Source organism: Rhinolophus sinicus, linkage group LG03 (genome assembly GCF_036562045.2).
Source record: "Rhinolophus sinicus isolate RSC01 linkage group LG03, ASM3656204v1, whole genome shotgun sequence".
In the NCBI taxonomy this organism is placed as follows: domain Eukaryota; kingdom Metazoa; phylum Chordata; class Mammalia; order Chiroptera; family Rhinolophidae; genus Rhinolophus; species Rhinolophus sinicus.
In genome coordinates this window covers 90188429-90214651 of record NC_133753.1, presented here as the reverse complement: position 1 = coordinate 90214651, position 26223 = coordinate 90188429, and the positions used below count along the sequence as shown (strand labels likewise).

Sequence of the window (26223 nt, the reverse complement as noted above, 5' to 3'; positions counted from 1 at the left end):
GCTGGAGGAGTCCAGCCACTTGCAGCTAGAATTATTCAAATCCCACTTTGAAGATCCAAAGCTTTCCCCAAGTCTTCCGCCAACTCCTGTGGCCTTCATTCTCCTGGTTATGACTGCTTTCAAGCTCCTGCTACCATGAGTATCCGCTGTTCTTTGTGCCAACCCAGTTGTAACACCAGATCCTTTCTTGAAGAAAGACAGATTCATACACGCAGAGATACACACACGTTCCCACAATACATCTGTGAGTGAAATAGGCTTGAATGGAAGCCTGAAGCAGAAACATGACAACAATTACAAAGGTAATATTCAACATTTATCTTCTTTAAATGTCCATTTATCCACACCACAGTGGGAAATCTTCACTGGTCACATTTCCATGTAGCTGTTTCCTTGTACCTTCTCTTTCCACTCTCCTTTCCCCTCCCATCGCTGCCCTTTTCATCTCGGGAGAAAAAACAAATTCATCTCATTTTCTCACCTGGATCATTGCAGTAGCCTACCTGACCTCTCTTCTTCCACTTTGCCCTCCTGCTGTCCCTTTTCAACATTGAGGCCAGAGGGCTCCTTTGACCATGCCACTTCTCTGCTCAGAATCTTTCAGTAGCTTCCCGGTACACTCAGCAGAAAAGCCAAAGTCCTTATAAAGTGTCCTACATGACCTGGATTCCTAGACACACTCACATATTTCTCCTACCGACTCCTGCATTCTCTACCAGCTCCCACCACGGAAGCCTCCTTGCTGTTCTGGAATACTCCTGCCTCAGAGCTTTTTGCCCTCTGCCTAGAACACTCTTCCCCCATTTATCTACGTGGCTTACTTCTGTCTTCCTTCTCAAGCTTCTGCTCAATTGTCAGCTCTGGGAAACCTTCCCAGACACCATTTTTACAATAGCTACCTTTCATCTCTGAATTTCCCATCCACCTGCCCTGTTTTGCTTTTCTCCATAGTGCTAATCACCTTCGGACAATCTATACAATTTGCTGGTTTACTTGTTCACTATCTTTCTCCACCCACTAAGATGTATGAGGGCAGGGACTGTTGTCTGTTTTGAGGGTTATTCTATCTTCACAGTATCTGGCATGCCATAAGTCCTCAGTAAATAAGTGGTTACGCAAATCAGAAAAGAGTTTTTCTCACTCGGGGCATCCTACCTATCAGTTGTGTTGCCTGGGCTTCTACAGACATCCTTTTTACATCAACTGACTTATTATTCTTCCAAATTCAAAACGTTTCCTCTCTGAATGGAATGCTTTGCTGTTAAGAAAACAACCTTCCCACATCTTTAGACCAAGCTCCACGTGTCTTTATGGCAGCTGAGGGGTGATGCTCAGGTTCCCCAAGAAAGATCTTGCTACAAGAAGAGTAGTAGCTGACAACCTCCACCTTCAGGACCCCCCACAACATTCAAACCCACACCGAGGCTTCCCAATGACCAAACATGGAGGACATGCTGGCTCCTGGCCACACCTGCTAACAGGACTTGGATGGACAGTCTCTGGGGCTTCCATTGTGTTGGCCAAGACTTGCTCAGAACCTCACTGTAGTCTGAGGTCTTTCCTACCCAGCCCTCCTCTCTTCCCTCTCTTTTCACAGCTGGCACACCTGCATCTGTAGGTTCCCTGTGGACTCCTGATGCCTCCCTTTTTTATCTTTCACAGGTATTTCCCTAATAGCTCTCTTGTGCTTCAAATTCGGCTCCTGAGAGGACCCAGCCTGACACAGCCTCCTAGACATTTCCCCTTAGGTATTGTTGCAGTCAGCTCAAGTTTAATGAGTTCAAAACCAAAGTTAAGAGGCTCTTGTGAAATTTGGCCCAGAACACTGTGAATCAAGTCAGAGCCATTTGGGGACAGAGACTGGTTGTGGGGAGAAAAAAATGGCACTGAAAACCATCTCCTGGGATTGAATATAGCGGCACCGGCAGGCCAGGGTACCTTTCATAGGAATGAGTTATTCATGTGATTGAATTACTCAGATATGACCACCAGCTAGGTTTTGTATGAAAGGCCCCAGATAGCTGAGGTAGCCACAATTTTTAGGATATAATTGTTTTGAATAATTTTGACCCTAAAATTTGTTAAAATAATAGTAGAAATTCATTTAGAAAAGACCAAGTTTGGGCTAATTTTGACATGAAATTTATTAAAATCAAATGAAATAATAGTAAAGTTTTAATTTTTTTAAAAGACCAAAACATTTCCTCCATATTCAAGTTCAAAACAAGTTGACTTATCAAGGGGATCACTTCATAGACTGTGTAGATGCCTGACCAATGCGTTGTACACCTGAAGCTGAAGTACAATAATATTGTACGTCAACTATAAGTAAATATTATATATATATATATATATATATATATATATATATATATATATATATATACACAAAGTCATAGAAGGGGGAGTATAACGTACGGAAGACAGTCTATGGTACTGTAACAGGTATACGTCAGAGGGGTAGGAGCTTGCGGGAGGAGGGTTATCACTTTGTGAGGGGTGTAAATGTCTAACTATTATGTTGCTTTGTATGCCTGAAACTAATAAAAATTTAAAAAGTTATACAAGTGGTAAAGTATAAGTGGCTAGTGGGATTTTTTCCTCTTCCCTGTTGTATTCTTCAGGGGAAGCTGCTAAGATATTTGTGATTCGTGTGCTGAGTAGTTTAAATAGTTGAAATTGCCATTTCAACATTACTCAAGTTTCATGATAGACATTTTTACCTTTATTAAAAGTAACAGACGTTCTGATGTTACCTTGTTCCATGTCATAATGGGACAACTTTTCTAAATGAAGACATTAAAAGTGTAAATTTGTTTAAGACATTGCTATTTCACAGGAGAATGGTAGTGCGAAGATAGCTGTATGTCTCCATAGTGATTCGGTGTGCTCTTTCCTTCAGATGTGAAATTGTCTTCTGGTTTTGCTTTTTAGCTCCTGAAATACATTTCATCTGGACAGGATACGTCAATTTTGCTAGCAGACGGAACACTATACAAACAGGCTTCGGAAGACACTATTATCTTAAACATGAGGAACTTGGCTAATTTGGGAGATAGATTTATATAAAAAATTTTAACGGAAATACAGGTAGCTGACTTCAAATAACACTATGTCAAATAGCTACATGTTAAGTATCTTTACATATTTTTTGCTATGAATTTCATTCAGTTTATTTTTTATCTCAGACATTGATTTTTTATCTCAAAATTTCACTTTGAATTTTTAAAAATCTTTCATATCTACTTAAAATATTCATTTTGCCTCTACCTTCTTAAAGAGGTAATAAATAGTTATGTGCAAGTTTTAATGCCCTTTTCTACTAATTCTGTCATCAGGCAATTCTGATCTGTTTTTGTTTGTTTGTTGTTTTTTATTGGTTTCAAGCACAGAACAACATAGTGATCAGACATTTACCCACCTCACAAAGTGATAATCCCTGCAAGTCTACTACCCACCCAACACTGTACATAGTTATTAGAACATTATTGACTATACTCCCCATGCTTCCCGACACATTTCCGTGACTATTTTTTAAATTACAGTTGACAATCAATATTATTTTATATTAGTTTCAGGTGTACAGCATAGTGCTTAGACATTTGTAAAATTTATGAAGTGATCTCCCAATAAGTCTAATACCCATCCAACACCATACATAGTTTTTATAATACTATTCCCTATGCTGTACTGCACACCCCCAACTCTCCTGTAATTACCAATTTGTATTTCTTAATCCCTTCACCTTTCTCACTCTGCCCAACATCCTTTATCTAGTAAACATCCTGTGTCTATGGGTCTGCTTCTGTTGGCTTGTTGGTTTATTTTATTATTAAGATTCCACATCTAAGTGAGATCATATGGTGTGTGATTATATTCAATTTGTCATTATTTCACTAAACATAATATCCTCTAAGGCCATCCATGTTGTCACAAATGGTAATATTTCATTCTTTTTCATGGTTGAGTGATACTCCATTGTATATACATATGTACCACTTCATCTTTATCTAATCATCTATTGATGGGCGTTTCAGTTGTTACCATATCTTGACTATTATGAATACCACTGCAGTGAACATAGGGGTGCATATATCTTTTTGAATTAGTGTTTTGAATTTATTTGGATAAATACCCAGGAGTGGAATTGCTGGGTCAAACAGTAGTTCTATTTTTAACTTTTTCAGGAACCTCTATACTGTTTTCCATAGTCGCTTCGCCAACTTGAAATCCCACCAACAGTGCACAAAGGTTCCCTTTTCTCCACATCCTTGCCAATACTTGCTGTTTGTTAATTTAGTGATGATAGCCATTCTGAGGTGATATCTCATTGTGGTTTTACCTTGCATTTCTCTGATGATTAGCGATGTTGAGCATTTTTTCATGTCTAGTGGTTATCTGTATGTCCTCTTTGGAGAAATATCTATTCAGGTCCTCTGCCTATTTTTTAATTGGATTACTTGCTTTGTTTTGTTTTATTTGGTGTTGAGCTGTATGAATATTTTATGGATTTTGAATATTAATCCCTTATCAAATGTACCATTGGCGAATATTTTCTCCTATGAGATGTGACAAAACAATATGGAGAATGTTTACATTTTCAAAAAATACATTACAGTAAAAGACACATTGCTATTAACCCCCCTCAAAATACTCCCCCTCGCTTTGAACACACTTATCACATCATTCTTGCCACTTTTGGAAGCAGTTCTGGAAGTCCTCTTTCATGAGTGTCTTTAGTTGTGCTGTCCTGGCTGCCCTGATGTCCTGAATCATTTTGACTTTGGGGATGAGCCAGAAGTTACTCAGTGCCAAATCCAGTGAATAAGATTAATGAGGACACACTGTAATGTTTTTATCTGACAGAACAACTAAAGACACTCACAAAAGAGGACTTCCAGAACTGCTTCAGAAAGTGGCAAGAATGATGGGATAAGTGTATTGTATTCAAAGTGAGGGGGAGAATTTGGGGGTGAGGGGGATTAATGGCAATGTGTCTTTTACTGTAATATATTTTTTTAATTTAAACATTCACTGTATTGTTTGATCACATCTCACATTCAGTGGAATGTCTTTTCATTTTGTTGATGGTCTCCTTTCCTGTGAAAAAAATTTTAATTTTATACAGTTCCATTTGTTTATTTTTTTCTTTTGTTTTCCTTGCCTGAGAACATATATCAGTAAAAACGTTAGAGAGGGTAACGTCTGAGAGTTTACTGCCTATGTTTTATTTTAAGAGTTTTATGGTTTCGGGTCTTACATTTAAGTGTCTAACCCATTTTGAGTTTATTCTTGTATATGGAGTAAGAAGGTGACCTAATTTCATTTTTTGCTTGCATCTGTCCAGATTTCCCAGCACCGTTTATTAAATAGACTGTCTTTATCGCAATGTAAATTCTTGCTTCCTTTGTCATAGATTAAATGATCATATAGGCATGGATTTATTTCTGGGCTTTCTGTTCTGTTCCATTGATCTATGTGTGTGTGTTTATGCCAATACCATGCTGATTTGATTACTATAGCCTTGTAGTATGATTTGATATCAGGTAACATGATACTTTCAGCTTTGTTCTTCTTTCTCAAGATAGCCATGGCTTTTGGGGGTCTTTTATGGGTCTATATAATTTTTAGGATTATTTTTTCCAGTTCTGTGAAAAATGCCTTTGGTATTTTGATAAGGATTGCACTAAACGTATAGAGTGTTTTGGGTAGTATGGACATTTTAAATATGTTAATTCTCCCTACAAATGAGTGTGGTATGTCTTTTCACTTATTTGTATCTTCTTTAATTTCTCTCTTCAATGTCTTATAATTTTTCACGTACAGGTCTTTGCTTACTTGGTTAAATTTATTCCTAAGTATTTTTTATGCATTTGAAAATGAGATTGTTTTCTCAATTTCTTTTTCTGATAGTTCGTTATTGGTGTATAAAAATTCAACTAGGGCGGCTTGATGGCTCAATTGGTTAGAGTGCAAGCTCTTAATAACAGGGTTGCTGGTTCAATTCACACATGGTATGGTGAGCTGTGCCGCCTGCAACTAAGATTAAAAATGAAACCTTAAATCTATGTAACTTTACTAACAATTGTCGCCCCAATAAACTGTAAAGAAAAAAAAGAAAGAAAACAGCAACTGGGCTTAAAGCTGAGCCACGCCCTCCACAACTAGATTGAAGGACAATAACTTGACTTGGAGCTGATGGGCCCTGGAGAAACACATTGTTCTCCAACATTCCTCAATTTAAAAAAAAAAAAAATTTAATTAAAAAAATTTTTTAATGCAACTAATTTCTGAATATTAATTTTTTATCCTGCCGCTTTACTGAATTCATTCACCAGTTCTAATAGCTTTTTGGTGGAATCTTTGGGATTCTCTATATATAGTATCATGTCATCTGCAAAGAATGACAGTTTTACTTCTTTCTTTTCAATTTGTATGCCTTTTATTTCTTTTTCTTGCTTGGTTGCTGTGGCTAGGACTTCCAGTACTATGTTGAATAAAAGTGGTGAAAATGGATTCCTTGTCTTGTTCCTGATCTTAAGGTTTTAGCTTTTCCCTGTTGAGTATGATATTAGCCATGAGTTTGTCATATATGGTCTTTATTATGTTGAGATACGTTCCTTCTAGTCCCACTTTGCTGAGAGTTTTTATCATAAATGGATGCTGGATTTTGCCAAACACTTTTTCTCTATCTATTCATATGACCATATGAGTTTTACTTTTCATTTTGTTTATTTGGTGTGACGTATTAATTAATTTGTGGATATTGAACCAACTTTGCATACCAGGACAATCCCACTTGATTGTTCATCTATGTTCATCAGGAATATCAGCCTATAATTTTCATTTTGCGTAATGTCTTTGTCTGGTTTTGGAATCCAGGTAATCATAGCCTCATAGAATAAGCTTGGGAGCCTCCCCTCCTCTTGAATTGTTTGACTAGTTTGAGAAGAATAGGTGCTAATTCTTTTTTGAATGTTTGGTAGAATTCACCCGTGAAGCCATCTAGTCCAGGACTTTTGTTTGTTGGGAGCTTGTTGATTACTGATTTGTTTTCATTAATAGTAATCAGTCAGTTCAGATTTTCTGTTTCTTCTTGATTCAATCTAGGAAGATTATATGCTTCTAGGAATTTATTCATTTCTTCCAGATTGTTCATCTTGTTGGCATATTGCTTGTAGCAATTTCTTAAAATTTTTTGTATTGTATGGTATCCATTGTCATTTCTCCTCTTTTCTTTCTGATTTTATTTATTTGGGTCCTCTCTGTTTTGTTCTTGATGGGTCTGGTTATTGGTTTATGTTTATCCTTTCAAAGAACAAGATCTTATTTTCACTGATCTTTTATATTGTTTTTTTAGCCTCTATTTCATTTATTTCTGCTCTGCTCTTTATTATTTTATTTCTTCTACTCACTTTTGGTTTTGTTTGCTGTTAGTTTTCCAGTTCCCTTAGGTATAAAGTTAGATTATTTTATTTGAGATTGTTTTTGTCTCTTGAGATAGGCCTGTATTGCTATGAATTTTCCTCTTAGGTTTCTTTCGCTGTCTCCAACAGATTTTTGGGCCATTGCGTTTTCATTTTTGTTTGTCTCAAGGTATCTTTAGATTTCTTTCTTGATATCATTGTTAATCCATTCATTGCTTAGTAGCATGTTATTTATGCTCCATGTGTTTGTGTGTGTGTGTGTGTGTGTGTGTGTGTGTGTGTGTTTTAATTGATTCATAGTTTCATACTATTGTGGTCAGAGAAGACACTTGATATAACTTCAAAGGAAACAAAATTTTAAAAACAAACTGGAAAACAAAACTTTCAGAAAAAAAAATCTAACACCTTTCTATGCAGTCCTGTTGGATTTTGTACTTGCTGTGAGGTGTTGAAGTCTGTTTTCAGTGAGTCAGAAAGACTTCACCTAAAATGGCACAGCATAACTTTGCTCTAGCCTGGGTTAATTTTTATTTCTCTACCAAAAATTCATCATTGAATTTTGAGAAATATTATGACAAACTTTTCATGGACAGAAAATAGTTATGATGTGAACCACAGATAACAAAATGTTTCAAATGCCTTTGACTCTGGTATCGGGCATCCTAACGGGCTGGAAAATTCGAGGTCAAGGAAGGTGCCAGTATGGTCAGGTTCCTAGTAAGAGCTCTTTTCTTGCTTTATAGATGGCTGTCTTCTTGCAATGTCCTCACATAGCAGAGACAGTGAGAGGGAGAAGAAGAAGGAGAAGAAGAGGGAGAGGGAGAGGGAGAGGGAGAGGGAGAGGGAGAGGGAGAGGGAGAGGGAGAGGGAGAGGGAGAGAGAGAGAGAGGGAGAGGGAGAGAGGAGAGGGAGAGGGAGAGGGAGAGGGAGAGGGAGAGGGAGAGGGAGAGGGAGAGGGAGAGGGAGAGGGAGAGGGAGAGGGAGAGGGAGAGGGAGAGGGAGAGGGAGAGGGAGAGGGAGCTCTCTGGTCTCTTCTTATAAAACACTAGTCCCATCATGCGGACCCCACTCTCATGACCTCATCTAAACTTAATTACCTCTCAAAGGTCTCGCGTCCAAATACAGTTAACCCTTGAACATCATGGGGGTTTGTGTGCTAACCCCTACACAGTCAATAAACCATGTATAACTTTTGAGTCCCCAAAAACTTAACTCTTAAGGGCCTACCATTAACCAAAAGCTTTACAAATAACATAGTCAATTGACACATATTTTGCATGTTATATGTATTATGTACTATATTCTCACAATAAAGTAAGCTAGATAAAAATGTAATTAAGAAAATCATAAGGAAGAGAAAATACATTTGTAGTATTTACTTTTTAGAAATCCACATATAAGTGGACCCATGAAGTTCAGACCCGTGTTGCTCAAGGGTCATCACATTGGGGATAAGGATTTCAACGTAAGAATTTGGGGAGGACAAAAACATTCAGTCCATAACAGATACTGTAATGGAAGTTCCTGTTCTTATAGCAGTACTTTGCATTCTGAAAAAAAAGCCAAAAAACAAAAAAGGACTCCATAGAAATAATGACCGCATGGAGAGTAAAGGGAAGCAAGAATACAAACAGTTTGAGGCTGCACACAATATCTTTAACTTCTGAATATGAGAGATAACTAAATCTGAATCAGTCTTTATCTGCAGGTATATGGGACACCCAAATACCCAACCAAAAAATAATCTCCTAAGCCTCTTCCTTAGAATAACCTCCAAAACCTATATCTAGAGTACTAAGAATGGTGATCATTGAGGAAGATAATATAAAAGACTGGCAGAAATTGGGATTCCCAGGCGTATAAAATTTTTAGTCACAACCAGTGAAGAACAGGACTGGTCCAAACAGTATACAGGCTTACAGCCTACAGGTGCTGCTCCTCCTACAAAAGCTCACCATGGAAAAGCCAAACTAAAGACACTAAAGTCAGGACCTCTTTCACGCATAAGTCCACCTACAAAATTGGCAGTTTTAATACTTTCAAATCAACTTCCAAGAATGTTAGTGCAAAAAAAAATTGAGTTAAAAGAACATAATCACTGAAATTTTTCTTCACTTGTTGACAAAATTCATCAACAGCCGCATCTACTCAAACTAACTCGAATGGGCACTGATAAAAAATGCACATTCTTGAAAACATCGAAAAGGGACAGAGTGGAAGAGGAAAATGAAAATGGAAGTCAGGTTTATCCTGACTTTCTATGATAACAATAACATTCTCCAGAAAGGGATACCAACCAAAACTTGGATGAAAATTATGTTGCTCGCGACAATGGCAATGCTGCTGTGATTTCCCAAGATGTCATAGTCTTCAAACTTCCCAGAAACTGATGTAAATACATAGGAGTCATTTGGAACAGCACCTGGCACACAGAAGAATCTCAGTAATGTTAAGTATTATGGGAGGTAGGAGGAAGTATGGCAGCCATCAGCTCTCTTACAATAAATGTAGACTGTACTTTGCATCAGTCATAGCTCCGTTTTTGGGCATGGTTGTCTAGTCATTTGCAGAGTCAGTACAAAGTTCTGGAACCTACAGTATGGTTATAAGACATGAGAAAAGCATTCAAAATTATAATGTGCATGCCAAATAATAATAAAAAAATTAAACTGCATGGTACAAGTCAATTGCTAATGAAATTTGAAAGGAGAAAATCAAAGAAGCCTAGAATTCAGGACTTTTTGGAGAATGTGGAAATAACTTCAAAGGAAGAATTCTCTTTGTGAAGACAAAATGGATATGGGAACAGGCATTTAATTTGAAAAATATAAATAACATGCTCAGACTTTTTTAGAGATGTCTCATTTTTTTAACCTATATGTTGTTTACTTTTGAACCCCCTTTGAACAATAAAATCAGATTAATTTAAGGCAAGTGCTCAGTGATACAGAAATGTAAACTAGTTCTTTTTACCAAGAATTGGCTTAGAAACATTGTTAACACTGTTCCTACATATTCTGAATTTCTATAACTAATCCAATGTGAATTGGATTTTGCAGTTTTGTGAGACTGTAGAATATTCCAAATCTTAGAAAAGCATGGAAAGATGGACAAGGCTTCTTAGGTCACTCAGGCAAATTACTGCCATGTGTCATACCTCGCAGCAAATGTATTACGTAGTGCTCTCAGTGGTCTGGACTCAACTGAACTAATCTACAAAATAGATCCTCTTAAAAACCAAAAACCCAACCTGCGTCATGGCCCTGTTACCTTTTCTGTAATGGGACAGGTGCATCCTTGTTTATTTCACAGAGTGCCAGGAAAAGGGGATGGTAGACAGAGCCAGCATGCCTTCCCTGGGCTTCTGCAAGCGTGTTCATCATTGGCTGAACCCCAGGGATCTGGAAATGGGATGCCAGTGAGCAGAAGGAGAGCAATATACACCGAAGATTAGAACCATGAGAAAACAAACAAAAAAGAGTTGAAGACGATGGGGAAAAATACATTTGGTTTCTCTCTTAATTGTCCTTTCTTTCTGAAAAAGCTAAGGAATCTTGATAGGAATTGCTTGTTAACAAAAATCACCATATATTAAGAAATTAAACAGGATGCTGTAAAGTATAAAACTTTGTTAAATCTATGAACAATGTTAAAACATGCATTATTTTCTATTTAAAAGATGAAATGATTATGTGATCAAAAGTGGTGTGTCAGGAGAGGCTGTGACATAGATCTCATTGATCTTAGATGAGATTTTGCCTGGTATCCTGCTTTCCACTCTGCTGGCTAAGTGATTGCAGTCTCTACTTACTCATGTGTGAAATGGGGATGATTGAATTGCTACTCATCTCACACGCTGTTTGAAAGATGTTAATAGGTTGAATATGGATCCCCCCAAAAAGGTATGCCAAGTCCTAACTCCTAATACTTCTCAATGTGACTGTGCTCGAAAACAGCATTTTTGCACAAATAATTAAGTTAAGAATCTCAATCTGAGATCATTAAATCCAATGACAAGTAGCCGTGTAAGAAACAGAAATGGAGAAGACACAGAGCGAAGGCCATGTGAAGACTAAGGCAGAGAATGGAGTTATGCCAAGAAGTGCAAACAATTGCCATCAGAAGCTGGAAAAGAGACATGTAACAGATTCTTCCCTCAGAGCCTTCAAAAGGAACCAATCTTGCCAAGACCTTGATTTAGGAATTTTGGCCTCCAGAACTGTGAGAGAATAAATTTTTGTTGTTTGAAGCCACCTAATTTGTAGTGATTTGTTAAAGCAGCCCTAGTAAACTAACAGACTCAAATGAAATATTGTATATTAAAATGGACATAACAACGGCTGATAGCAGTCACTTAATTTTTTACTAAAAGTTATTTTAATCTCTTTTGAAAGAGTTGTAAATATTTGGGGAGTACAACAATGAAATTTGTGCTTTTGTCTGAGGGAGACATCTTCCACTGCCTCTTATAAACAGATAGTGCAACGATTTCAAGTACTTTGCTAAAATAAAATATTTCAGTTGCAAGCAACAGAATCAACTCAGGTAAACAAAAAAAGTGGGGGGAAAAACACCTATTAGATAAGAGGCAGGAGTATTGAAGAGAGGACACAAGAGTTATCTCTGAGACTCACAGGAAGAATTGAATAATTAGGATTTAGATTCATTAGAAGGTGTTTCTGGATTTTCACCACCAAATCAGACGGTGTGTGATTCTTTATCCTGGATTGAAATATATTGTTTCCGCACTATTTCCCGTCTAGAAAAACTGACAATTGAAGTCCAAAGAATCAACTTTTAGGAAAGAGAATCTCAATTGTCAGTGTTATTTGAAAGAATTCAAAGCTTTCCTGAAAAATAACTTGACATTTACAGATAGAGGTTTGTAATTCTTTCATTAGCTTTTAAATAGATCAGGAAGCAATCCCTTCATCCTAAACCCTTAAAAATGAACCACTGACTTGTTTTCTTTTTGCTTTCCATTTCTTTTGGGAAGAGAAGCATGGTTTGAATGTTTAGACTAATTTGAATGAAAATGAAACCATGACTTCTGAATTCTAAGACCCAGCCTACCTGGCTGATGTCTTAGGGAATACATCTCTTAGATAAACTACTTAATTTAAACTCCTGTTTGAGGAAATTATGACATTTGAATTATTTTGAGATGCAGCCAGAAATGGGATATTTTTCAACAATATATTCTATTTGCCTTTGGCGATTTGCTCTCTGCTCCATTCAGAATTCTTACACAGAGAAGAGTTAGTGCAACTGGTAGGTTTCCTGCTCTGGGGATTTAAGTGAAAATAACATTTAGATCACAAGTGAAATCGATGTGATGGATTCCTTCAAATGAAAGCTAACCCCAGCAATCTTTATTTGGAAAACTTTGGCTTATGGAGGAATAAAAAGACTGAGTTTACCAATATTTTTCAGGTAGGGAAATAAGACCTTTCACTGGAAACCAAAAATACATAAGAAAAAGGGGAGAAAAAAATCCATTTCACAAGGTTTTGAAAAAATTTTAAATACATGAGCTTCTTAATATCATGCAAATAGATTTCTATAATCACCTAGAATTAGAACCATTCATGTTTAAATTTTAATAATCACAAGTGAATAGACGTGTAGACATACACAGAAACAAACTGAATTCTGTTTTCTACTAGATGCTCTTGTCTTAAATTAGCACAACACGTCCCTCACATATAGTCATCTCGCTTTGCCTGGTTCCTAACACACAGCTATAGTTTGTGGTTGGTAATGATATCATCTATTAACTGATATTTTCTTCACTTACATGTGACAGAGACTCAGCTCAAACTGGCCTAAGTCTTTTTCCTCTTCCAGCATTCCTTTATATTGGCTTCATTTTTATGAAGACTCTCCACATGAAGGCCAAGATGGCTCCCAGATACTCCAGGTTTACCGTAATTTCAGGAGAGAGTGCCTCCTTCCTGGTAGTGCTAGAAAAAATAGCAAGAGGAGAAATGATTCTGGTCTTGAGCCCCTCCATAAACTAATAGCTCAAGCTAGAGGGATGGCTACTGGGTCATGTCTGAGTCCTGTGCCAATCCCTGGAGCAGTGGATGAGATCAGCCCCATAAAGAAGGGTGTTCTTGAAAGGAAATGAGGAACTTTCATTCAGGGAAAAGGCAGAGATAGCACAGTAACTTAGAAAGGTTGTCCGAAGGGATACAGGAAGGGAGCAGTCACTAAAACCCAGAATCAGAGACCTACAGAGAAACCACCTTGAGAGGAGCAAAGATCTGCAGTGAGGCAAAAAAATGACCCCAAAGTGACCTCACAAGAAGAGAGCCTGGGAAATTAACACTCTCTCCCTCCAATATCCTTCCAGGACTCCCCATCGACTAAAGCCAATCAGGAGCCAGAGGATATGGGAGCCATTGATGTAAGCCTTCCAAGTCAGGCCCCAGGGCAGACAACAGAGTGGGTAAGGGCAGAAAAATGAACCTGGAGGGGCAATAGAAAGTACGCAACACACTGAGCAAGCAGAATGTATGTTATCTATCATAATCCCTGGATGCTTATACACTCATTCAACAAACATTAGTTGAGTCTTTCTGTGTACAAGACACATTTCTAAGAAGGGAAAATACAAAAATGAATGAGACACAGTCCCTGCCCACAGTCCAAAAAAAGGGAGGGAGGGGGTCTGATACTTCTTAAAAAGTGCAACGAATACATTATAACTCCAAGAATTGGATTCTGGAGCAGATTTTCTTTTCTTTTTTTAATTAAAATTTATTGAGGTGACAATGGTTAACAATTACATAGGTTTCAAGTGTACAATTCTGTAAAATATCATCTATATATTACATTATGTGTTCACCACTCAGAGTCAGTTCTCCTTCCATCACTATATATTGACGCCCCTTTACCCTTTCCTACCATCCCCTGTCCCTCCTTATCCTCTGGTAGCCACTAAACTGTTATCTGTACCAATGACTTTTTGTTTCTTTATTTGTTTTTTTTGTTCCTTTGTTGCTTTCAGTTTTATATTCCACATATGAGTGAACCAAAGGGTCCTTCGATAGATGATTGGATAAAGATGTGATGTATACACACAATGGAACACTATTCTGCCATAAGAAAAGATGAAATACTGCCACTTGTGACAACACGGATGGATCATGAAATTATTATGTTAAGTGAAATAAGTCAGAAAAAGTCCAGAATCATACGACTTCACTCATATGAAGCAGATTTTCAATGAAACTCTTTAATGTTTTTTTTCCCTACATTTTGACAAGCAAATGTTTTTCCATACACAAAATTACCTAATATTCACATAATGGAGACCATAAATGATTGCAGACCCACACCTCTTGTTTTGTTGTTTTTGCTGATTTTTAGAGCAATCAAATGTTCTCTAGTTCTAAGAAAAGGTACATTTACACAGTACAGAAGAAGCACAGAGAAAAGGACTATTTTCAAAGGCGCATTAAGGGGAGGAGTTACTGGGAGGAGTCCCATAGAGGAAGGAACCCTTCAATTGAATCTTTACAGATAAGTAAGCAAACAAGCAGGAAAATCAGGAGAGAAAGGGAGTGACATTCTAGACAGAGAGAACATTATACGGAAAGGCATGAAAGCATAATATAGTAGATTAAAGCAACTGTCTGAAATCTAATATAATTGGAAATTGTGTGGGCTCCTGGAATTACTATTTGCTAAATAAGAAAGCCAGAAAATGTTACCGTGTGTGTGTGTGTGTGTGTGTGTGTGTGTGTGACTTTTTAAAAACTGAGAACCAATAATGTACCTTACCTTTCTTTTCTATACCCCCACATACTTGTAACAGAGCTTAATAAAAATTAAAAAAAGGTTAGATTAAATTTGTGTTTTAGTTTCTTCATCAATAAGTAAATAGTCTTTATTGGGTGATTTTTAATAAAATTTCCAATTAATATTATTTTAAAGAAAATACCAAGTAGAGGTTTAAGAAGAATAAGAATTATATACATATTAAGGATTTTTTATAAGTCACTTGTCAAATAGACAATAAATCCTTCTAAAAATAAAACTGTTTTACTATAACATTGAAATAATAACGTTGATGAAGAGTTATTTCCAAATAAACGATGTCATACCAAAAATGAAGATTCACACTGACATAATTTTTTTTTATTTTATTTTTTTTCTTTTAAGTCTAGGAAGAAGTTTAAAAGAATAATTTCAAAGAACAAAGAGAGATGGGGCAGAAAAAATTCAACATTCTAAGAAAACGTTTGAGAAAGAGTTGCAAGGGGAAGTGTTTAGAGAAAACGAATTTGGGATACTTTCATAACAGTTGCCATAAAGGTGGCATATATTATTAATTGCTGAAATGTATAGAATCTTACCATGTGCCAGGCACAGTTCTAAGGACTTACATATATTAACATTTTTAGTCCCTATAGCAGCTATGAAAGGTACAAGTAAATCACACAGAGGGTTTAAATTACAACTCATAAGTATGTAAGAAGAGAGATGAAGAAAGCAGGATCCAAGAAGTTTTGAAGCGTATTCTACTTTGGTGTTAAAGACTTTGTTAAATATTTAAATGGTCCTCTTCTTCTTCTTATAATTGTCCTGGGAAAGGATGTTTCCTGCAATGCTATGGAAAGTGAGCCCCATATTGCAACAGTGCTGCTCAAATGCTGATGTCTATCAGAAACCCCAGGACAACTTGGCAAAAATCCAGAGGTCTGAGCCCCATCTACTTAAACAAGCCGGTCTTTCTAAGCCTTCATTAGCAGGCCCAGTGGTTCTGAATCACACAAAAGTTTCAGGACCACTGGGCTACATAATATTGGCTACTGTCACTCACACGACTTGCCCTAGATTATTACGGGAAGTTCTGGTAAAATTGGCTAACCCTCTATTGTCCAAAGGATAAAGCTCAAGCTCCTTTGGGGACACCGGACCTGTCATGGTCCAGGCCGGCCTAAGAATCCAGTCTCACTCTCCACATTTCCCACAGTTTACACGTCCCCCCCACAGCCGGTAGAAACACATATTGCATCCTCAATTATTGTATTACTGTTCCCCCAATTGAGCCCCTGGTATCAGCTCTTTGCTTTGCAAAAACGATTCCCTCATCCTGGAAAGTCCTTTCCCCACTTCTCTACCTAGAAAATTGTATTCATCTTTCAAGACCTACCTGAAAAGTCCTTCCCTCTTTCTTAAACTTTTTTTTTTTTTTTGTACTTTCCTGTACTCCTTTGCTATCCACACCTCACTGGGAACCAAAAGGCACTTTTCATATCTCAGTTATGACACTCAGCATTTTGCATTACGTATTTATTTTTTAGTTTACATACCTACTCACACTCTCATCCCACGTACTCAAAATGGAAACCAGGTGCTGTACTTTATTCCCTTCTATAATCCTAGTATCTAGGCACAGATGGTGTTCAGAAAATGCTTATTGGATGAAAGAAACAAGTACTATAAACGTTCTAATATATTCTACCCCAGTTCTTATGTGCACATTGTCCCTTAACAATATGATCCAAAAGCAAAGAAAAAGTCAATTTCGCCAATAAGTGTTATTTATAATTTTAAAATGTTGAAATTCATCCATATGCTCAAGAATAGGAATATGGCTAAAACATATACACACAGAAAAAAACTATATATAGAGTTATTTAAAAATAAACATTTTAGGAAATGAATAGGTGGAGCACAGGGGATGTTTAGGGCAGTAAAACTATTCTCTATGATACAACAGTGATGGATAAATGTCATTAAATAGTCGTCAAAACCGACAAAATGTACAACACCAAGAGCAAACCCTACTATAAACTACGACCTTTGGGTGATATGATGTGTTGCTGTTGATTTATCAATTGTAACAAATGCACCACTGTGGATGGTGGAGGAGATTGCAAGGGTACAGGGTGGGGGCAGGGAGTGTATGGGAAATCTCTGTACCTTCTGCTCAGTTTAGCTGGGAACCTAAAATGGCTCTAAAAAATAAAGTCAGTTTTTAAAAACTAAATAACGAAACGTTTCAAATATATCAATATGTTGGAAGTACGTGCATAATTAACACCATCGGATTTTATGAAATGCAAAATGGTACATACAAGGTAATTCATATACTGCATATTGTTACTTAGATAGTAAATTAACATAAAACAAGGAAAATACAGTTCACTTTCATTTTTTACACTTCTCTTTGCAGTTGTTGAATTTCACAGGAGGAAGGGAAATGAAAGGGAAAAGGGTGGAAAGACGGAAGATGGGAAACCAATTAGGCCAATTTTCTGCATGTGAGAAATTCATGTCAAAACTCTAAGAACCACGTTTCCAGGGAGCAGTTCTCAACCTCCATTCCATTGTTAGTATGATGATAGGCTGGAAATAAACTTTTTGAGAATGTCAGATTATGTTTGTTCATAAAGACTTCTGTGGTTTGGGCCTAACTAAAAAAAGTCAACTTTGTCAAGCAAAGAAATACAAACTTCAGCATTCATTTCAATCTGCTTACCTCATAAAAAGCACCCATTATCCATTATATGAATACAAGCAAAGAAAATACTTATAGGCTAGATGGAGTTGACTCTAAAAATGCAATTGCAGAATTCCCAATCTGCTCCGCAGGCCTTCAATCCTGCTTATGTAACAATTCTACACACACAGCAGATCTTCAGGATGCTCAGAGGCAATTAGCAGAAACGTTACTATCTTGTGTTTGATAAATCTGTTTTTACAGAGGCAAAAAGCAAACAATTTGACATTATAAAGGTGAATCTTATCAAAGTTCAAACTACAGATAAGATGAATATTAGAAGCTGGGTAAATGGATATTTTAGATCTTAATTTTCATTAATGTATAAGTCATTTTTTATTTTTGGTTCATTTTTTTCTCAAAATAATTCTTATCTGATAAGTAGCATTTTTAAATTAACCCTGTCTCAAAAATCTATATACTGCACAGTAGAGAGAGAATACATAGATAGGTTTATTCCTGTTTTCTTTCCCTGCTTGGAAAGAACAAGAGAAACTATAACATTTCACAGAGGAATAGTAATATAAATGTGCACACATTTTAGGACGTATCTAAGAAGTGACTACATACGGTAATTCTAACCAATTGAGAGTCACCAGTGTGTAAAATCATTTCTGTGCAGTGCAGAATTGAGGTAAAGCAACAGGGGTTAGCATTTGTACTGACTTTTATTATCAGGATTTCTAAACTAGCCATTTGCTTCAAAACACAGACTGACTAACAGATTGTCCGGCTTTCATTGTGTCTCTCTACATGATTCTAGCCAACTGTCTTGCTGACACAGCTGTCCCACCTGGGGCAAGGGGATGAAGCAGACTACCTCTCTACATGGGCCTTCTTCACCCACACTTTTTCGGGCAAGCTAACATAATGAGAGAAAATGAAGGAAAGTCAAGATTGAAACTTTAATAAAATATGTTAGCTCATAAAAATGGAAGCCAAAACCATCTAACTCAAAATTGGTATTTTTAAACATGAAATTTTTAAAATTAGGACTATAAGGAAAATTAGGATTGCAGTGTTTATTCACAAAAATCCAATCACATTGCTTCTTCTTCTTTTTTTTAATTAAAGCTTATTGGGGTGACAATTGTTAGTAAAGTTACATAGATTTCAGGTGTACAATTCTGTAATACCTCATCTATATATCATATCGTGTGTGCACTACTCAGAGTCATTTCTCCTTCCATCACTATATATGTGATCCCTTTTACCCTCACATGCATATTGCTTCTTATACTACTCATTTTTGAAAAGACACAATCATTCAGGTTATCTATTTGGGGACATGTACAAAATAATGACTTCAGAGAAAATTTATCTGGCCTTAGAAATAGACCCTGGCAGCAGCTACCTTAAATGATGCCATATGAGATACTACTGCATGGGCCACACATGGTTCTTCGCCTCTTCTCAGACCCATACAACTTGGCCCAAAACTTCTCCGATGAGTCGTTCCACTGTAGATAACATGTTCATGCAACCTGTTGATACTGTGGTGATTACCTACAATCTGCCAGGAATGTGCCAAGTACTGGTCATTCAAACTGGATAGGTCGTGGTGCCTCCCGGAAGTTGCTTAAAGTATGGTGGGAACAGATAAGTAAATACTTAGTTCAGTGTATAAAGCATCTGATTCAAGTGTGCAAAAACTCTTGCTAGAGAAAAGTACAGGGTTCTGTGCAACAGAAATCCCATCTCACTGACCCAGCACAGTGTCAATACACACAGTCCATGGGCTGTCTGACATTTTCTGTGGAACTCAGCAGGGCTCTTAACACAAGAAGGATCCATGGGGAGAGCCAGGAACCTGCAGTTCCAGAGGGCACCAGGCATTGGGTCACAGTAACGTGAGACTGAGCCTCAGTGCCATGCCGGGATGGAATGTGGAAGCACAGCAGGATCCTGACTGACCCTGAGAGCAAATCAGCATGGAAGGCGAGGGGCCCTGTGGCCTACGGGACATAGCTGGTCTCTGGGAGCACAACAGTAATCAACCAGCAAAATAAAAAGAAATATTAGATTATGAAATAAAGACAAAAAGGACAGCAGGTAATTTTATCTCCCTTCTCTTTTTCTCTTTCTACCTTCTTCTCTTACAGAAAGAGAGAGAGAGAATACACAGCCCATTTGGAAATAGTGAATAATAATACATACATCACTCAAACAAACAGCAGATAAAACATTTTTACGCCCAGGAACTTCCGAGCTAGATGAAGATTTGAGGACTCAAAGAATGAACCCAGATGTGTTCACTGCTTGCGTTTTTTGGCACAACCTGCACCCTTTTGCTACATTTCCTTCTTTTCTCCTTTCCCCCTAATTGTGGCCCAAATGAACCTTTCCCTTTTCTTCCCTCAATATAAAGAAAAGGTGGGAAGGATTCAGAGAAAGAAAGGAACACACAAATAAATACTGCCATTTGCAACAACATGGATGGATCTTGAGAGTGTCATGCTAAATGAAATAAGTCAGACAGAAAAGGACAAGAACCATATGATTTCACTCATATGTGGGATATAAAACAAAAAGCAACAAATGAACAAACACAGACAACAGTATGATGGTTACCAGAGAGGAAGGAAGGTGGAAGGAGGATGAAAAGGGAAAAGGGGATCAAACATATGGTGACAGAAGGAGACTAGACTTTGGGGGGTGAGCACACAACAGAACATACAGATGACGCATTATAAAGCTGTACACCTAAAACTTATATAATGTTATTACCCCCAATAATATGTATATTTTTTAAGATGGAAAGAAAGTGTAGAGATCTACAAATATGAAGACAATCTGGGTCGCCGGGAGCAAGGACAAGAGGAATAGGCTGAGTGAGGAAGAAAAAGGATGAGCAGCAAGAGGAAGATGATGGATCATGGTTTGTTTTGTCTTTAAATATTTTAAGGTGTTTTAAAAAGAAAGTAAGGAAAAAATGAGGAATTGATTAGGGGCAGAATGCACTGGTCAAAAAAATCTCACCTCTCCTCATTATGCCTAAGTCTGAATTCAAAGAAATCACAGTCCCTTGTGGGATCAACACTTAATATCCTTCGATCCTAAAGTAAGACTGAAAACTGAAGATGGGGTATAAGTCTCTTTTGGATATTAATCCTGAACAAACACTTAATCCTGAAACAGAGACTGCACTCCCTGATTCACTAAATTTAAGTCTGTGAAGTTAGCTAGGCATGGTCTGAAATTATTTTATTTCTTAAACTGTTCTAAGGGGCCACTTAACTCTAGTTTCCACAGGAAAGGGAGTGTTAGCAGCATAATCGCCCTCTCCTCTGGTCACTGTTAAGATTGTGTCACTTCTCTTGGCTACAAGAGGGATCCCTTTCTTCTCCCTAGCTCATCCTACATGACTCACACTGTACCTGAGCAGGCAGCGAAGCAGATACCAGGGACCCTAATGTCTTTCTACAGGGACCTTTCTCCCCGACGTACTCCCATGCTCCTCGGGGTTCAAGATGCAATTTGCTTTGATAACTAAAGTTTCTTTTGTGCTTACTACAGGCCAATTATTCATCTAAGGAAATTATATAGGTGACCTCGTTTACTCCTCATCACTGCTCTTTGGGGTAGATTACAATATTTATCCCTCTCGTATAAAGAGGATTCAAGTCGCTTGCACAAGGTCACTCAGCTAGCCATTGAGAAGCCAAAATAGGATCCCTAGCCAAGTATCTCCATAGTCTGCTCCTAACTTCTAAGCTGTACTGCCTGTGTCGGCCCAGCCTGCAAGAACCAGCTTGTCTAACGTAAATACAGCAGGAAGAATGATGGAAATTAAATCTGATCAGAATTCAACTGACAATAAATTGAAGTTGATATAATAGGAAATTTTTTTCCCAAAGATTTAAGAGGATAGAATCTTATTTTCTGAGAGACTTTAAAATAGCCCTACCCAGAAAGAGACTACACTGTGAGCATAGAGGAGCAAAGCTGACCTGAGGCAAACCCCTTGCTCTTACCCAGCACATTCAGCCCTGCCCTTGCATGAGCACAGACACAGGTACACATGTAATTCATGCACATTCCCTTACTTGACTAGTACTGGGTCGTTGGTCACAGATTTCTTTAGAGTTTATGTCTTTTATAACTCCATCCATACCCTCCCCTCCAACTGTAGTGCCTACTCCTCTCTTGTGAGTTTTTACTATAGCCTATACTCTGCCACAACTTCTAATTCCTCACAGGTTGTCTTCCACCCTGAGGCTAGAGCAATAAACAATATGCAAATTCCAGACTGGTACTGCCTGTTGCACAATCTCCTGAGAGGAGGTAGGTATTCAACAAGTGATTGCTGCATTTCACATGCAAAATACATAAATTTCATCCATTAAAATCACCAATCACCCTTTATAAGATAAATTGTGCAAATTTAAACATTCTCTTTCATGCCTCTGTCATTTTTGGTAAGGAGCTACTGAAGGATGAGCGCCAACAAAACAAGGGAGTGAATCAAGAAAAAGAAACAGGTGGCATATAAGAAATAGTGGATCCAGAACAAAGAATGACAAAGGAAGGCACTAGAATTTTAGCTATGCACCAAAGTGTAAGGGAAAACCAGTTCAGACTGAAACAGAAGGAAAAGGACGAGATGGTGGAGGTCTGCAGGGAGAAAAAAAAAAAAGGAATTGATAGATTTTTTTAATGTGTATGAGTGTCTAAAACAAATTATCAATCAACAAGAAAAAATTAATGACAGACAACACATAGAGAACAAAACCCCAAAAAAGACAATTTTAGCCATGTGAAAACAAGTTATACACAATCATGTCTCAGTAGTGAAAAATATTGTACGTGGCTATTAAACACTTGATAAGTGGCTAGTCAGAATTGAAATGTGCTGTAAGCGTAAAATAGACATTGCATTTTGAAGTTTTAGTATAAAAAAGAATATATAATATCTCAAAATTTTTACATTGCTTAACCTATTACTATTAACTTAGCAGGTTTCTTTGTACTTTTATAATGTGGCTGCTAGAACATATTTAATCATATTTGTTGTTCACATTTTCTTTCTATTGGACAGTGCTGCATTAGATGGCATGAATTGGCCTTCCTTTCTTGTTACCAGGGAGACAGAACTTTGAGTGTGAAATCTGCACATAAGAAACCAGATTTCCTCAGAAGCAGGAATTATAATAGCCATTGTATTCAAAGTGATCAACAATCCCAACTGCAGCCCAGTTCCACAACCCAAACAAAACAGATCTAACCCCACTTCTGAGAACAACTGCCACTGTCATTTCACATTCAGCCATCTTAAACTTTTTCCTCCCTCAGGAAGGCACGTGTCAGCACACTTTCCATAACTTGATGGTGATATTTAAATGGTTGCACCGAATTAGTTAAAGCCCAGTGAAGACCAAAACCCAGTGAAACTGCCAACTGGCAACATGCAGCTTCAGAAGACCCCAGGGTGACTAGCTGACAAAAAGCTGCCATTCAAGACTGAATTAAATAAAATATTTAGCCTATCGGCTGTTTCTGTCAAACTTAAGTCTGGAGTGGCAAGATTTTAAAATCCTGGTTAATATATTATAATAAATCTTCACTGGCTTCAGTTAAAAAAAAAAAAGAAAAGAAAAAGAAAAAGTAGATAATCTCCATTGCCACATGTATAATACTTCTATTTTCATCTTTTCCTGGAAAGCATCTTTTTTACCTTTCATTTTTGTGCAACAACCACATTTCAATTCCAGCTCTTCATAATTCTTTGGAAACAAACAAATTCTTGTCATCTTAGTTTTATTAATCTTTAAGAAAGCAAGGCCCATTTAAAAAAAAAAACAACTCAACATATTTAATGCAGCAGAAAGAATCTTTGCAGATAGACTGGTAGAGAGACAATATTTGACTTTTGGTGAGTCTCCCATTTCCTGGCCTCTCCCAGTAGTTTCTTATTATCAACAATTATAATTATATTAATAATAATTTTTTTGGGTCCTTGAATTCATTCCAGCTCCCTCCAGCTCAAGGCCTTTCCTTGAGGGCTCTCTCCCACTCAACCTTCATTTGTAATAACCATCAACTTTCTGTTTTATGTCATTTACTCAAGAGAAAGTTTGCTTGGGTGCCCTCACCTCCTCAGGTCCACTTGAAACAAGGCTACCTCCCTTATTATATGCTCTCATAAGCTTGTCATACTGTGTGTTAAACAACTAACTTGAAATGTCTGTCTCCACCTAACCTAGAAGTCCCATGAGCATAAATACTATGCCTCCCAAGGTGAGCTCTTGCGTCCGGCACCCAGCACAACACCTGGACAATGGTCAACGCCCGATACCAAGTCCATCAGTACCTATGCACCTGTCTGAGGTGTGATGCCTTCGTGGAAGAGGTTGGAAGCATATGTACACCTGAATAATAAATTACTACATGAAAAATAGCAAATATTCCATTTGATTCCCACCCTGGGACATGCACGAGTTTACCACATCGCTATCATTGTTAATAAAAGATTCCTAATTAAACCAAGTTAAGGATAACCACATTATTACTGACTGAGCAGTACAGAATTTTTATTTATTAAGTTTGCAAATAAAATGTATTCATAATCACAAATATAGCCGGACTGTAATGTCACTACAGATATAACCAGACTGTGTAACTTTCCATCAAGAAATTGACTTTAACAGTTTCAGTCTTCTTCTTATGGTTGCTTGATCCTCCCTAAGTATATAAACCCATTCCCTGTTATTACTCTCACATCCAGAGCTAGGATGTTTCCCTTAGTCACTACAAATGGCAAACTAGCATGAAGTTCAAGGAATGAAGCAACCAATTAAGTGTTAAATAACTTTCTAATTATTTTCAAACTCAAAAATTGCAATCTTTCAGAATACAATCAACCAAGAGGAAGGAAAATGCTGAATAAATAAACAAAGCTAATTCAATCATAATGAATAATTGGAAAAGAAAACAAGTATCTTTCAGCCTGGAAAAATGATGGTGATAACTAAAATCAATCTATTTCATTATTTAACGTATTCCATTATAAGTTCGGTATGTGTTACATTTACTTCGAAATAGAATAAAATTGATCTTTCCTGAATTTGAAATATAATCACTCGTAAAAAAAAATCCCAACTAATTAACTAGTTTATTGAGCCTGTTGTTAATTTCTTCCTTAAAATTCCCTCACTTAATATCTCTCTTTAGTAAAAATACTCAGAAGTATAAAATTTTTCATTTAAAATGTTACCCCACTTAACTTTATTCTTTCATCAAAATGCATCAAATATATGCATTTACAGTTTATTGAATATATGATTATTATGAATCCTCTGATCACCCTCTTCATGACTGTCTTTTCTGCCTTCTCGTTCTGCTCTCTACTCTCCAGCTACGATAACTTTTTCTCAGTTTCTGAAACATGTCATATCCCTTCCTACATTGGGGTCTTTGCCCTTTGCTAGAATGTTTTTCCTCTGGTCGATGCTTCATTATTTCCTACTCCTTCTTCAGTTCAAGTTTAGTCCAACTGTCACTTTGTTAAGGAAGCCAGCTGTGCTCTTCAACTAAATCACTGTCCTGGATTTTACCCTCTCAAGATCCACTAGCCTTCAACAAAGTACGCATAATTGTAACTTTGAAAATAATTGTTCATGGTTATTTAGCATCTATCTGACAGGAATAACTATTAAAGTCACTCGTTAAGAATCACTCAATTAAGATGTCCTCCATTTTCCTGGAGTTGCTTATTCAACCTTTATTTATGGAGAGGAGGTATGAGGAGAGAAGCCTAAACTGGAACAGAGTTTCTAGATCAAATGTTTAACTTATTTGTATAATGCACTATAGAGTGAAATCTAACATTGCAAACTTTTCATCTTTTTCAGTATAAAGTTGATCCAGGACCAGCAAGTAGGCAGCCCTCAAATTCCCACATTAGTCGAGTGTCCAGGCTAGTAGGCCACTGCTACCCTAACTGGTCCTCGGCTCCAATCATTCTTGGTCTCTACCCTGCAATGGACATAAGGGAATATGTGACCAGTCACTAATTACCCTCTGGGGAGGGGGATATTCCGTCCTGCTTCAGAGATCATTTCCTTCTTTCGCTCAAAAATCTTCTTACTTATAATGCGAGGAGTGGTCTACTGCTCATTTGAGTTCATTAACACTACAACTCATCTTAAGAACAATCACAGACAGTGATCAAGATCTCATAATGGGACAAGGAAAAACGCCTTCCCATAAATGGAGAAACAAAGTGTATTTAAAAGAGGTATGTTCATCTGGGGTTACTTTGTCATTGAGTGGGAACTACAG

At 37.2% G+C, this 26223-nt stretch overlaps 1 pseudogene; it reads left to right on the top strand.

Annotated features, from left to right (window-relative positions):
- The first annotated feature begins 9227 nt into the window (after positions 1-9227).
- Positions 9228-9830, top strand: LOC109458251 (vasculin; annotated as a pseudogene).
- Positions 9831-26223: the final 16393 nt, after the last annotated feature.